Below are 14,814 nucleotides of genomic sequence, written 5' to 3'. Positions count from 1 at the left end.
TGGACCTGAAGATGGTAATCTATCACGCATAAAAACACCACGAAAATGTGGAATTTTCATTTTTTGTGCATAATAACTGAGATCGAGATCAGTAAGAGGCCTCTGAGGTAGGGGTTCAATTAGTTTTTTGTTTTGTTTGTGGCTTTGTATGGTTTTAAATATAGTCCTAAACCTTTACGGTATGGTTTGAGATATATTCCACTTCCGCGTTTGCCTAATGCTACAGCCTCCATGGTTTCATTGTGACGATTGGCTTCCATTAAAGCCGCTCTGCTGGCTTTTGCCGAATTCACGGCCTTGGTAATACCAGCAGCGGCTCCCGCCAAACTTCCTAGTGCGGATAGTCCAGCAAAAATTGGTATCAATGGTAAAAGTCCACCGATCTTGGGAACAGGAATTATGCGTGGTGTGCGGATTTTCTTCTTTCCACCGGCAGCTTCAAGGTATTTACGTGCCGCCTGCAATGCCACAGTGATAGCTTTTCTGCTATTATTCGTCACAAATTGATTCCCACCAGCTTTCTTCAATACATTTCGCACTTTGTGGACTATCCCAGCACCAAATGCAACTTTTTTAATTTTATTTTTCTCCGTTTGTTTCCTCTTACATTTTTTCTTATTGGTACTACAACCCATGCCCATATGTCTTTTCGCTTTCATAATGTTGGTGACAAGTAATGCAGCTGCTCTTTCCCCAATACTCGCGTCCTTCGATTTAACCCTATCCCAAGCGCTGTATTCAAGTTCTTTGTCGGCTAAATGTCTTGCTGCGAGATCGGATGGATGCTTAGAATATTGAATATCGTGTTTTTTGCATTCAATATCTAATTTATTGATTCCAGGATCGTTACGAGCTAAACGTTGTTTCAATTTTGTATCCGGTCCACAGTATTGATATCCTCCGGGTAGATGTAATTCGATAGGAAGTTTGTTTATTAAATCATTAACAAAACCACAACCTCTTTTGATTTTACGATCACTTTCAATATGTCCGTATCGTTTGATGGTACACATTGAAATGAATAAGCTAATAACATTTATATAGTCTCCAACCACGGCACGATGCGCATTGTAAAACAGAAAGAAAAGTTTGCTGTAGATAATCTAGATGAGAAATTTGGGTGTGGATTGAATGGACAAAGAATATTCAGACATGGTCCACTACTTCCATCATCAGTTCGAGGACTCATTATAGGACCTTCAAATTGTGGAAAGACGAATGCAATGATATCACTATTAACACATCCACAAGGATTGAGATTTAGAAATGTGTATCTCTATTCGAAATCACTCAATCAACCTAAATATCAGTACTTGCGAAGTGTTTTGGAACCTATAAAAGGATTAGGTTTTTATACATTCAGCAATAATGCAGAAATAGTGGAACCCTCCGACGCTAAGCCTAATTCTGTTTTCATTTTCGATGATGTGATATGTGAAAAGCAAGATATTATTAGATCATATTTCTGTATGGGACGTCATAAGGATGTTGATTGTTTTTATCTAGCACAGACATATTCACGGGTACCCAAACAGTTAGTGCGTGACAATACCAATTTCATTATAATGTTCAAACAAGATGAGACGAATTCACATCACATTCATTCAGATCATGTTTCACCCGATGTAACATTCAAACAATTCCAATTGATGTGTGTTAAATGCTGGGAGGATCAATATGGATTTCTAGTAATTGATAAGGATAGAAAAATAGATGAAGGTAGATATCGCAAAGGATTCGATAGTTTTATATACCCATGATCTTGTTTTTGAAACTTATTCGATCACTGAATATTGTAGAGGTCACTTCATCAACGAATTGAGCTGTAATTTAAAAAGGGCATTATGAATACAGAAAACGATTCTGAACATAAAAACAATGAAATGAATTTGAAACTTCAACTAGTAGAGACAACAGAAGCTGTCAGACAGAAATTCAACTCTATCAAGAATGATAATATTGAAAATCGTACAACACTTGAAAGATTGTATGAGCCCATAATGAAACCATTGAATGTTTTATCATCAAACGCTACTTCTAAATCAGCAGTGTTGTCACCAAATCGTGGATCTGTTCAATCTACTTCAAATTATCCCATGAGTACTCCAATAGGAAGAAAACAATCTTTTGATGGTGTATCATCTGTGAATAATGACACGAGCACACTTCAAGACGATGTGAGAACAACTCTATTCGAAACACCATCATCGTCCCATATCGATTCCTCGGATCCTGACATCTCACCTTTTATGAATGAAAGTGGTGAAGATGTTTTGATGAAACATTTGAATAATGTAAAATCTAGAAATCCAGCATATGATGGAACATTTGGCGTACGTATGGATCCAATTACACAAAAGCTGAAAATGGGAAGTCTAGTGGTACATTTCAAAGATGGAAACATTTCATTTTGGGATGCTAATAAAGTGAAAAAATATGAATGCGCAGGTAGTCCAGAATTGTATGATATGATCTTTTTGAAGAATCTACAAGACGTTGATAATGAAGAAACTCGTCAAGTATATTCCAAAATATTGAAAATAACGAATGCTCCATATAAACAATATCATCTGAAGAATGGTTTTGAAAATACAAATTTTAAAAAATTTCGTGAAGTTATCAAACCACTATTAGACTCACGACAATATCCAATAAGGAGTAGAAGTAAAATTGGTGGAGCACTCAAACGAGTGAAAATGGAGAAAACATATAATTCTAAACCTGCGAATTATGTGTACTGGAATTCACCGAAAGAGTTAGTTGCTCGCCTACGACTATTGGTAGCTTCAAAGTCAGCTGGACATACCGAACATGATAATGAAATAATTTCAATAATTGAAGAATTACGTGAAGAAGGTATAATATATTAATATATATCCACAAGTAATGATCAGTGTCACATCATCATTCAATGCAGTAACATTATCACTTTTTTTCTCTTTAATCATATTGAAATAGAATGACTAATGAAGTAAGTGATATCAAACGACAAGTTGTTAATGAATTACATAGACCTGCAAGACGTAATTTTCGTAGAAGAATAACTACCATCAAAGGTTTTGCAGATATATGGCAAATAGATCTAGCTGACCTACAACCTTAAGCAAAAAGTAATGAAGGATACCGATATATACTTGTAGTAATTGATTGTTACTCAAAATATCTATGGACTGTGCCAGTTAAAGATAAAACAGGTAGTACAATAACTAATGCAATGAAATATGTACTGAAGCCAAATTTTCCCCTAAACATATACAAAGCGATCAAGGGAAAGAATTTTTCAATAGAAGCTTCTCATCTCTCATGCGAGAATATAATATCAATCATTATTCAACATTCAGCACAAAAAAGGCAGCTATAGCAGAAAGAGTGATTCGTACAATAAAGGCATGGCTCTACAAGGAATTTTCGATGAGAGGTCACCACAAATGGCTTGATATTCTTCCAATTATAACTAGTAGATATATTAATAAAGTTCATCGTACAATAGGTATGGCACCCATCAATGTTGATTCAACAACAAAATTGAAATTCAAGGGTATCAATGGAATTGGAGGAAGACAAAGTAAACCCAAATTCCAATTGAATGATATTGTACGTATAAGTAAATACAAAAATATTTTTGAAATGTCTTACACTGCGAATTTTACCACGGAGCTATTCAAGATTGTTAAAATTAATAAAACCATCCCAACGACTTATAATCTTGAAGATATGAATGAACAGCCGATTAAAGGATGTTTTTACGAAGAAGAGTTATTACGAACCGAGAATCCTGACGTATATCTGATTGAGAAGGTGTTGACGAGAAGAAAAAATAAAGTAAATGTAAAGTGGTTAGGCCTTCCTAGCGAACAAAATTCTTGGATTGATGAATCAAATATGGTTTAAATGTATCTAATAGTGACTTTTATGAATAAAGTAATATTAAAGTTCATTATTGTTTTCATTTCAATTATAAGTATGTGAATTGAAAAATATTGCAGCGGTAAACATTGCCCCAGCCATTCGCAATGTTCTGTGTATACCAAACCAAATTAATTGTATACTCCATTCCCGCTTATATTTTTCAACTCACGATATTGAAAACACATTATCATTCCCAAAACTAATCGCCGTCACTTTGAAATGCAGTATTCAACTCTTTTTGCCAATTATTTCTCACTGATAATGCCGTCTCATAAAGCTTAGTCGACTCCTCAAGCTCAGCCTGAGCTTGCATTCTCGAACGTTGATGGAATTGCTTATCTTTACCAATTTTTGAACGGAGTTCATCAGCATCTTTAGACATTCTAGCCAATTCAACTTTCGCTAATGCAATCTTGGCATCTAATGCTTCTAGAGTTTCATTATTAGCAATAATAGCTCGCTCACTCTTTTCAAGTTCAGCAATAGTCATCTGTGCCTTTACAAGACGGCATTTTGCTTTCCTTTTCATTTCCCCAAACCGATGGAGGGGACTGAAAGAAGATAGCGGTTCAGCTTTCAAATCACTCTTCATTTCTTTAGGAGTACCTTTTGGCTTCCTCTTCGATCTGTCACTTTCCGTTGCGGGTTTTTTCTGTCGCACAACACTTTTGTATTCTTTCTTTTCTTTGAAGTCAATGACAATCGATGAAGATACCTTAGTAACCTTCCTCTTGATTGTTCTAGATTTCTTATCAACACCAAGAGGAAGGGTAGATGAAGAGTGTTTGAGTGATGATAATTGCGAAACGATCGGATTTTCAATAATAATTTGCTCATTTGGTTCTTAAACATCTGCAAAGTTAACGAAGTCGTTAATATCAAAATCATTTATCGAATCTTGACTCAATAAATGTAATACTGGAATATTTTCAAAATCAGTCTGATCGATATCAACAAGTGGTGAACCATCTTCAGCAATCAATAGCGGCATAGAGCTCATGATTATTGAGGTCTGAGGAATGATATGTGATAGCAATAGAATGTGGATAGGAAAGGTGATGATGTTACTGAGACCTCACCATTTATAGAAGAAAATAAACTAGCGCATGCGCTTTTTCATCAACTGGCACATGCGCTCTCTCACCAAACTATTCACGCATGTAACAATTTTTGTCATTTAAGAGGAAAACTTTGTGTTGCATGCATGTATTTTTAAATGTTAGAAAATAATACAAATAAATTCAAAATATATATATATATATATATTTATTTATTAATAATAGAGGACAATAACGATAATAAAAAATATAAAATGAAAAATGTTAATATGTCTCTGTGGATATGGAACGTTCTTTGACTCTATTCCTCAATAGTTGTTGCTCATGCGTCAAACACCAACATTGGAAAAAATGGTTTCTCCTATTGGGGTAGAGTTGACCAACCTTCTCACACAGATCCCAAGTACTTCTACATGCATTGCATACATGATTCCAACAATTCATGGAATATGTATCACAACGCAAACAACGTTGCAGTGGAGCTGGAACGGCAGCACAGGTACCACAAATATTTCTACAGATACCTATATTGTTAAATATTATAGGTTCGGAACACTTCAGACACTGTAACTGTTGTTGACGATAATCCGATTTTGTTCGCTTCGGTGGATGAGAAGGAGGCGATAGTTGAATCCGCAACACGCAATCACTACACATACCAGTACATGGATTGATTGAATCCTTAGGTGTACTTATTTGACAAAAGTAGCACACAATAGCCCCTGCAATCATCATTGGGTAGACATACACTTTTGGTTTTTCATTCCACTCTTTTGGAAACGGCATTTTACTAATTCGATTAGAAATATTAAGAGATGACTTACAGAAACTCTGAATGCTCTCTCCTATACCTACGATCTCTATTTATACAAATCAACATCATGTGAAAGTATAGTGGGATAACTTCTCCTACTCTTCCACTCTAAACGAGTCAAGTGGGAGTCGCATCACTACCTATATAAGTCGACTTGCAAACCTAGTGTTCATTCATTCACTCTGCAACTGTGAGAAAACGTTAAGATGAATACTCAAAAAATAGTTGCTGCATTAAACAGAATATCTGCTATTGATACAAATAATTGGATAGAAGAGACAGATGATGAGGATGTCAACATTCCGCTAGAGGAAGTGATACTTGAAGAAGGTGTTGGAGTCGATGAAGTGGAGATTGACCTTGAAGTCAACGAAGTTGAAATTGAGGCTGAGAGCGATGAAGATGAAGACATGGTCGTTGAGCTAGTCGTGGATGGTGAAGTTGAAGATGAAGGGGTTGTAGCAAACTCATCTGAAGGTGATAGCGCTTTGAGAATCGGTCACCGAATGGTCAACATCACCGATACCTTAGAAGATCCTGCCGATTTATATTGCGTGATGAATGCGCATGTGCAAATCGAAACGATTGATGGCAGCATAAAAAAGTTATGTTGGTGTTGTTTCCGATTTTATTCAATAAGGAACAATAACGGTGGCTGGTATCAACACGTTAATATCCACGATACGGTCTCTATGATGGAGATGGGTCAATATTGGTGTGAGGCATGTGAAAGACCGCTTACGAATTTCACGAGAGTATCAGCTTGCGTAATATGCAATAATGTGAATCCTGTGGCAGAATAACCCTGGACCTATTGGTCAAAAAAAAAACAACAGCCCTTTTCAGGGCTACATTATTCACACAAACAGCAGTTAGTTGTATTAGTATTCATAGATTATATGACAAATGAATACTTTGACTAATAAAAAGTCTGAGTTGGAAATTTGTTAGTCTTTGAATATCTATACATTATATGACAAATAAATTACTACTTTGACTGAAAAGTCGAAATTTGGAATTTGATAGTCATTGAATATCTATGCATATGATGAGTACTACTTTAAATGAAAGTTGAAGTTGGCATTTTGTCAATCATTGTATGCATATAATGATGAATACTTCCACATACATATATTTCGTTTGAGATTATAATGTTAACATAATGTTGAAAGTATAATGATAGCTCTGAAAAGAGCTATTTTTTTTATTGTTTCAGTCTTTAATTGTAGCCCTGAAAAGGGCTGTTATTTTTTTATTAATCCATGCAATGATATGGACTAACGCTCCTCATCATCAGAAACAATAATTATGGTATCGTCATCTGAATCAGATGATATACTAATGATATCATCCTCATAGTCATCTGAATCAGATGATATACTCATGATGTCGTCGTCATAATCATCTCAATCAGATGATATACTAATCACATCATCCGCATTGTTATCGTCAACAGCATCTATGTCGTCCTGAATACCTTGTTCCACTCGTTCTGCGAAATCATCAGGAAGATCATAGATTCGCTGCAGAAATTGAGCGAAGGTTGTACTCAAATGATCAGACGTTGAATCTATTTCATGTACTTGGATGGGTCCTGTACTCGACATTGTGGAAGAATGATATAGAACTGGGATTGTTGCTATATTTATATTGGGAGAAATGAAACGGAGGGGGTGAAGTGTAAATGTAGAACAGTGTTTGAGATTCGAAAACATCAAGAATGAAACTCTGAGCGATTATTAGGAGAAATTCTTAGTGATTATTATGAAAAAAAAAACTAATAAGAGGGAGAGGAAGGGAGGAAGACACTGCCCCAGCCTCGCAGTGCCTCGTGTATACCAACCAAAAAGTGTGTACTCCGTGGAAGGAAAGGAAAGGAAATGATGGACGAAACGAGTAGATGATTATATGTCATCATCGGAATTGAGGACATCATCATCGATCAGGATTGGGGATGGCGGAGGACTATCCTCGATGAGGATAGGGGATGGTGGAGGACGTCTAACGTCAAGCTCGTCATCAGCATCGTCGCCAGAGTCGTCGTCGTCATCATCGTCGACGCTGCTCATTGGGACAATGTCATCATAATCCCACCATCCGTCATGATCCGGATATTCCGAATCGTCCAAGTGTCCTTCGTCACTGCCAGTGAGATGTTGAACTTGCATCCTGATGTCGTGATCCAGGTATTCATATGGCGGACTGTGTGGTTCCGTGGTGGAAGAGACTAGCGGTACCTGGCTGTTATCCCAGTAATTGAAGTTGTACCCCTGGTCTAGGCAGCTATAGGGTTCGGAGGTTGAATCGGGTTCCATCTCGATGCTAGCTGATCAACTGAATGTTTCATCAGATGATTCCTACTTTTATACTTTTGAGAGGGAGTGATAGAGGAGTGGGACATTGAGTAGGGGTAAATTGCAAAGTGACATAAGACATATTCAATGAGTAGGGGTAAATTGCAAAGTGACATAAGACATATTCAATGAAAGAGATACTTGAATGGATAAAATAAAAATGAAATATACTTGTCGATTTCATTATGAAACATGTCTATTTTTTATTTTTTAAATTTTCTTCACATGAAATTATTTACAAGTGATTAGAGAACACAAAAATTGATGTGAGGTATTTGCCTAGAAGAACTGTGAATTGAAATAAAAAAAGAAATTAATAATAATAAGAGGAAGTGAAGAAAAATGCTCCAACCATCGCATTGTTCAATGTGTACCAAACAAAAAAAAACAATGTACACCCTTTATTTCACTTCCTTTTCCTTTATTTAATATAAACTTAACAAATATAAACTTGAAACTACCATAATTAAATTTTCCTAACTAACCTAAAACTAATCTTATATTTACACTTAATCTATGTATAAGTGTCCATAAAAGTCACTAATCTTTTATAAGTCTCTATCGAAAAGGTCTCCGCTTCACACCTTTCCTCCAGAGATGTAATATCACGATCAAGTTCAGCCATTTCCTTTTCCAATTCTCTACGTCGCTTAACCTTGTCACCCTTTATGTGGTTCATGTTAGCCAACGCGACCTCACTTAATCGGGCAGCGTGTTCTGCTTCCTTACATCTCTGCAGAAAACCACTCAACTTTTCAACAACCTCTCCGATAGGCTGTCGCACTACTTGTGGCACCAACACCTCAGGATCCGCCGGTGTCGCTGGCAGCGGTGGTAGTCGCGTTACCAACGGAGACAATATCACTAACTCCGGAGAAGGAATCCTCGGGGATGGGAGGGGCGGGGTTTCGGAAAGGGGGGCGGGGCTTCGGTAAGGGGGCGGGGTCTCTGAAAAGTGGGTGGCGACGGGGGGCCTTACGGGCCACGCCCACCGCCTGGGCTCCGCCCAGGTGGGTGGGGCCTCCGGCCTATGGTAGGCGGGACCTCTGCCTCCTAGTAAACGCCCGCTTCGCGCGCGCGGAATGCTTCCAGCATTCGTTCCTAACATAATATCTAACCGAACACCTAACCTAACGTATGTATGAACCTAACCTAGCCTAACCTAATCTAGTAAGCTAACCTACCGTAAGTAATAATCTAACCTAACACTTAACCTAACCTAATATATGTATGATCCTAACCTAACCTACAGTAAGTATTAACCTAACCTAACACCTAACCTAACGTAAGTATGCAGCTAACCTAACGTAAATATTAACCTAACCTAACCGTGTTAGGAATCACACGTTAAAAGGTAAGACCTCGTTAATCCCTAGCTCGCACAAGTTTCGACTTCTGAGGGTTGTCGTTCGTAGGGGTGCGACAGCTGGTTAACGGAAAAAACAGATTTTAAACAGATTTTTTTTTTTAAACGGGGGAATACATTCAACATGTTGGTTCCATTAATACATCATCAGTTGGTTTTGGTTTTGGCTGTTTTATTCTAACATTTGGATTAATGTTCAGTCCTGGATATCCCAGTCCACCTGATGATGATGGCCTGACTTTATAGTTTCTCTCCAAAACTTCTTTATGGTTTTTCTCCAATACTTCAACTCTCTGTTCCAGTACATCATACTTTTTCATTGTAGTCCCTGTTATGCTTGACATAGCATCAAATTCTTTATTTTTAGATGCTGTTATGTCAGTTATTTTTATGTCTACATCATTTGTAAGTTTGTCAAATTTACGAGTGAAAGTTATCCGAGCCTCTGCAATTTTATCGTCAAATGCTTGACGGGCATCGCAAGCAATATTGCCTATTGTGGATTGTATTGCAGCTTGTAGGGCTAAAAGTATAACCTCCTTTGTTCCGTTAATTTCCCCCTCAAGATATGATACAGTTACACAATCACTCTTGTCAATTGGTTCGCTTGTATTTTTCAATATTTTTCTTTGCATGTCATAATGACCATCTTTTGTTAATTTAAAACCAATCCCGGGAGGACCTCGAATGACATTACCACCCAATTTTCTTTTTCTACCAAACTTATCGATTGTTTTAGACATTGTGCACTCTACGATGATTCTTTTCAAACTGATATTTCTTTCATTTACATTATGCTATATACTTTACAGTAATTGGTTAGGAAAATAGAAATGAAACAAATAATATTTTTATCATTTTTTATTCATCTAAGTAACTTGGTAAAAGTGATACATATACAATAATCACAAATAATCACAAATTAGAATGTTCCGGTTTGAAGGAATAAGCAATAATACTTCGAATTATAATTCAATTATTCATCTCTACAGTCAACAAATTGATTAGTTGGTCTAAGGCGCTTTCTTGAGAAAAAGAATGAACGATTTCAGACACCCAACGAATGTTATCATTAGGATCATTTCGATAAAACTCTATATCGCTATGATCCCATGGAAGAGTTCGAGTGGTATTCGGAATGATGAATCTCTTGTCGTCATGATACGATAAAGCGACTTTATTTTTCAATTCAGTGTAAATATTATGCAATACGCTTCTGAACGAGTTCATCTTCCTGAATATCATACCTCCCTCTTCAATGATTTTTTCATAGTCTTCACATGTCAATTCATTCTTCATAACAGATCCTTTCACACCTTTGGCCTTCTTCAGTTCACCATCAGCAGATTTCACGTAATACGCTTTAGCACCTGTACCGTAAAAGCTGATTATTGGATCATTTGGGAATTCATCTTTGAAATTACCCAGAACTGACTTTGTCACTGGAATATTGAATTGGTTTCCTATTTTATAATTAGATGTATCGAACTTATTTATATTATTTTTGATAAATTCATAGAAATTGTCTGTATTTACTTTGAGAATAAGGTAGTCGGTATCAGTGTAGAGTAAGGACGCATCTTCTCCAAACTGTTGTTTGATACATCCATAGAAAAAATCATACATAACTGTTTTAGATAATTCTAGAATGGAAAATCCTAAATATAGTGGTTTATCATAATGAACTTTTACTCTAGCCAATTGAATGGCAACAAAATTTTCTGTAAAAATAGAGCATTTTTTTTAAATTTGGTCGCGATATGAGACAACTAGCACCTATAGTTCTTTTTATATTTTCCCAATGTGTAATGAGTCTAACATCAATTCTATTGTCTACGTTTTCCATTGTTTTTCCATAGACTGCATTATTCATTAGTTTGTAGAAATCTTTTTCAGATTTGTTATTAGACCTATTACGCATTTCAGTATTCAAATCTATATAAGGCTTCATCCAACATGATTGCTTAAACCTCAATACTCTATGTGTGTTCATCACTATCAAACCATGATTGACAGCTTGCTGTAAGTTTCTATAGTGAACAATATATTTTCTTTTGTCGTTTAAATTTGGAATTAATTTGGGAACTTTCGATTTTGCATATGGAGGTATCAAACGTTCAACTAAGAATGGTAAATCGGAATGTTTATCATGAAGTTCTTGGGGATAATGTATATCCACTTCCAATACATATCCATAAGGACTATCAATATCCACATTCATTATATCAAGATTGATAATTTCATGAGGTGCTAACCATGAAAATTCACCTGTTGGTAATGGTTGTGACATGCTATGACCATATAGATTTGTTGCATCCAAATATGAAATGGATGAAGATGGTTCATTTGGATTATAATCCGGTAAAAATTTATTGTTTGCTTTATGTTTCCTTTCACTACATTGACTTATTCCACCACGAATACCTTTTTGAAAGAAGTGAACCATATCAATATCAGTTAGTAATTCCAATTCAATATTAGTATATTTCAACATGGCATCCCACGATAATCCGAGTGCAGTGAAGTATTGTGCCGGATCCAATTTATATTTATCAACAGATATATTTCTAAAGTTTTCAAAAATGTCACATAATAGTAACACATCTGACTTTAAATATAAATCAGAGTATTCACCCAAATCCTGACATTCGAATTAATTCCAAACAAGTTGAGCTCTCCCATAATCATTATCTGATATATGTTCACAATTGAGTTTATCATGAAATTGATTTTTGGTTGGAAGTCTTGGATGATTCAATTTTTCGATGTCATCAACAAAACTATAGGGAAATACACCTTTCTTTCTCATCAAATTGAAATTTTCAATTTGTGGGAAATGTTTGCGCATCTCGATACACTGATCAGATGTTAAATTTGCACCTAAATTCTCCAAAGAACTAGGCATGAATCTGAAACTATCAATGAATCTCATTTTCAAATAATTCTTCTTCACCCTACCATCTTTATCCGTATAGGAGTGTGTAAAGAGATGTTTTGTGAAAGATATATATTTCTCATTAGTTTGTGGGATGACATCCACTTTATCTTTGTTTTTATACAATTCCTTTATGAATAAATGACAATCATATCCACTGAGATTGTGAAAAATTATAGGAATGAAATTTGGCAATTTAAAATTCAAATTACAAGATGAATGAGCAGCAGGGGACCTTTTTTTTCCTGTGAGGTGACAATGATCCCTCACTTTGACTTCGCCATCATTGAATTGTTTGGAACAAATGCCACATTTTGTGGCAGAAGCAAACTGTTCCTCTTCCTCAGGAGTTTGTACATCCATAGGAATAGGAAACCTGAGATGATTTTCATAAATATTTTTCAAATCATCTTCGATTTTGCTAACGAATTTCTGGGCTGCATCCACACTCCTATACGAAACAAATTTTGATAAATCATCATTGTATGAACATTTAATCAAATAAGCAAATGAATAAGGCTCATGTTTGAATGTCTTGATCGAATACGAGTATTCAGGATTTGGTTTAGTGGTTTGAATCGGCTTCAGTACTGATTCAAAATCGACATACACTACAAATGGTACCTTCATTTGTTTCTCAAAGTTTTCAAAAGTTAGTATATTTTCAGGTACCGTTTTCCCATATTTATTGACTTTGAAATTGGTTGATGGTGTTGTAGTACTCAAGTGATTACAATCATTTATCTTATGACGTAATAGTAATTGTTCATTAGAAAAATATAATAAACAGCCATCACAAAAATATTTCTTATGTTCATGAGCCGATAATTGGCTTGAAACTAATCTTGAAAGATCTTCGATCCAACAATAATGATTATTACCGAAATCATCTGTGATAAGTAACAAATTGACATGTCTTCTAAGTCTTCTCTGAGAGTAACGTAATGGTCCAATTATTTCATACATTATTTTACCCTTCTCGAATTTACTTCCTGAACCGTACACATTGACTGAAATATCATTCTTGTCTTCAAATTTCACAATATCCTTCAACTTTACCGGAAAATTCATACCTGTTACATCTATGACTGTACTGAAATGTGGATACGATGAAACTTCTGACGTTCTATCGATTGCAGGATGTAGTGCTGAAGTGATAGCCCATGCAAAACAATGCTGATCTTCATTACAGACATTAACCACGGCCTTCCTACGCTCGATACATTCAGGCAGCTTCACATATTTATGAACATCCACTGAGCGGGCTGTATTTATTAATGTTCAACTCCAGAAACATGATTTTTTCACAAGTCCAACCTTAAATACAAAAAAAATTACTAATCCATCCAATTAAAACTTGGTAGAAATGCTTACCTGAATCACGTTCCTGGAATTCTGTAGTTTGAGCGATAATCCCATTTCGAAATCCATCAAATAAGGAATTCAAATCAGTAGATTGATCAACTGTTCTATTCTGTGAATCAAATGATTTGGTTTCCTTCAGGTCTTGTGTTTGTAGAATATAACTCCCAAATACTTCCATATTCACTTTGATGATTTTGTGAACCCTGATGGCCCATTCTAATAATTCTATAACTTTCTGCCTGATTTCATTAAAGTATAACATGTAATCGGTGGAAACAATGGAACTCTGCACCCTGTATGTCGCAATCCGACGTTTGAAGGCGCTCTTTATAATTTGTACACCATCACTGATTTGAACACATGTATTTTTCTTATGTTGTAGAGTTCTATTGTGAGAATTCACTTGAGTCAATGGAATCATCACATTACAACAATTACATGTGTACATAGGTGCTGCAGCGTCATCTAATCTCAATCGTTTCACTGATGGACCTCCTTGGCAACTCTGGAGCTGATGACGACGAAGGTTGTCACTACGGGTGAAAGATTTACCACATTCACAAGAATACATTTTCTATGATATGTTCTTACTAACTCACTCGATGGAAACTGACATAACCAACACTCGCCCACTTCTTAAATACCATAATCCACGTCGCCTGCGCATCACCGTCGAGAGTGAGGGTAGGTAAGGACACATCGATGCATCCACTAGAGATGCCTGACGTCACAGCCAAGCCCATCTCCCAATTTGATGCGATAACAGTTGCCGGCACGAGCAAGCAGTGCTCGTTGCGCTCTCGGAGAGGGCAGACGTTTGCATAGTCCTCGCCCGCCTGCGTGTCACCATCAATAGCGAGGGTAGGGTGATGCGTTACGTCACATCATTCACTGCTTCGAGAGCGATACGAACAAGCAATTGTCGTTGCGCTCTCGGAGAGGACAGACGTTAGCACAGTCCTCGCCCGCCTGCGTGTTACCATTGATGGCGAGTCTGGGGCGATGCGTTACGT

This window comes from Leptinotarsa decemlineata, unplaced genomic scaffold (assembly GCF_025532065.1).
Source record: "Leptinotarsa decemlineata unplaced genomic scaffold, Ldec_3_MD MMD2_tig00078422_RagTag_RagTag, whole genome shotgun sequence".
NCBI classification, from domain to species: Eukaryota; Metazoa; Arthropoda; class Insecta; order Coleoptera; family Chrysomelidae; genus Leptinotarsa; species Leptinotarsa decemlineata.
The sequence above is the reverse complement of the archived record's forward strand: the minus strand, read 5'-3'. Positions refer to the sequence as shown.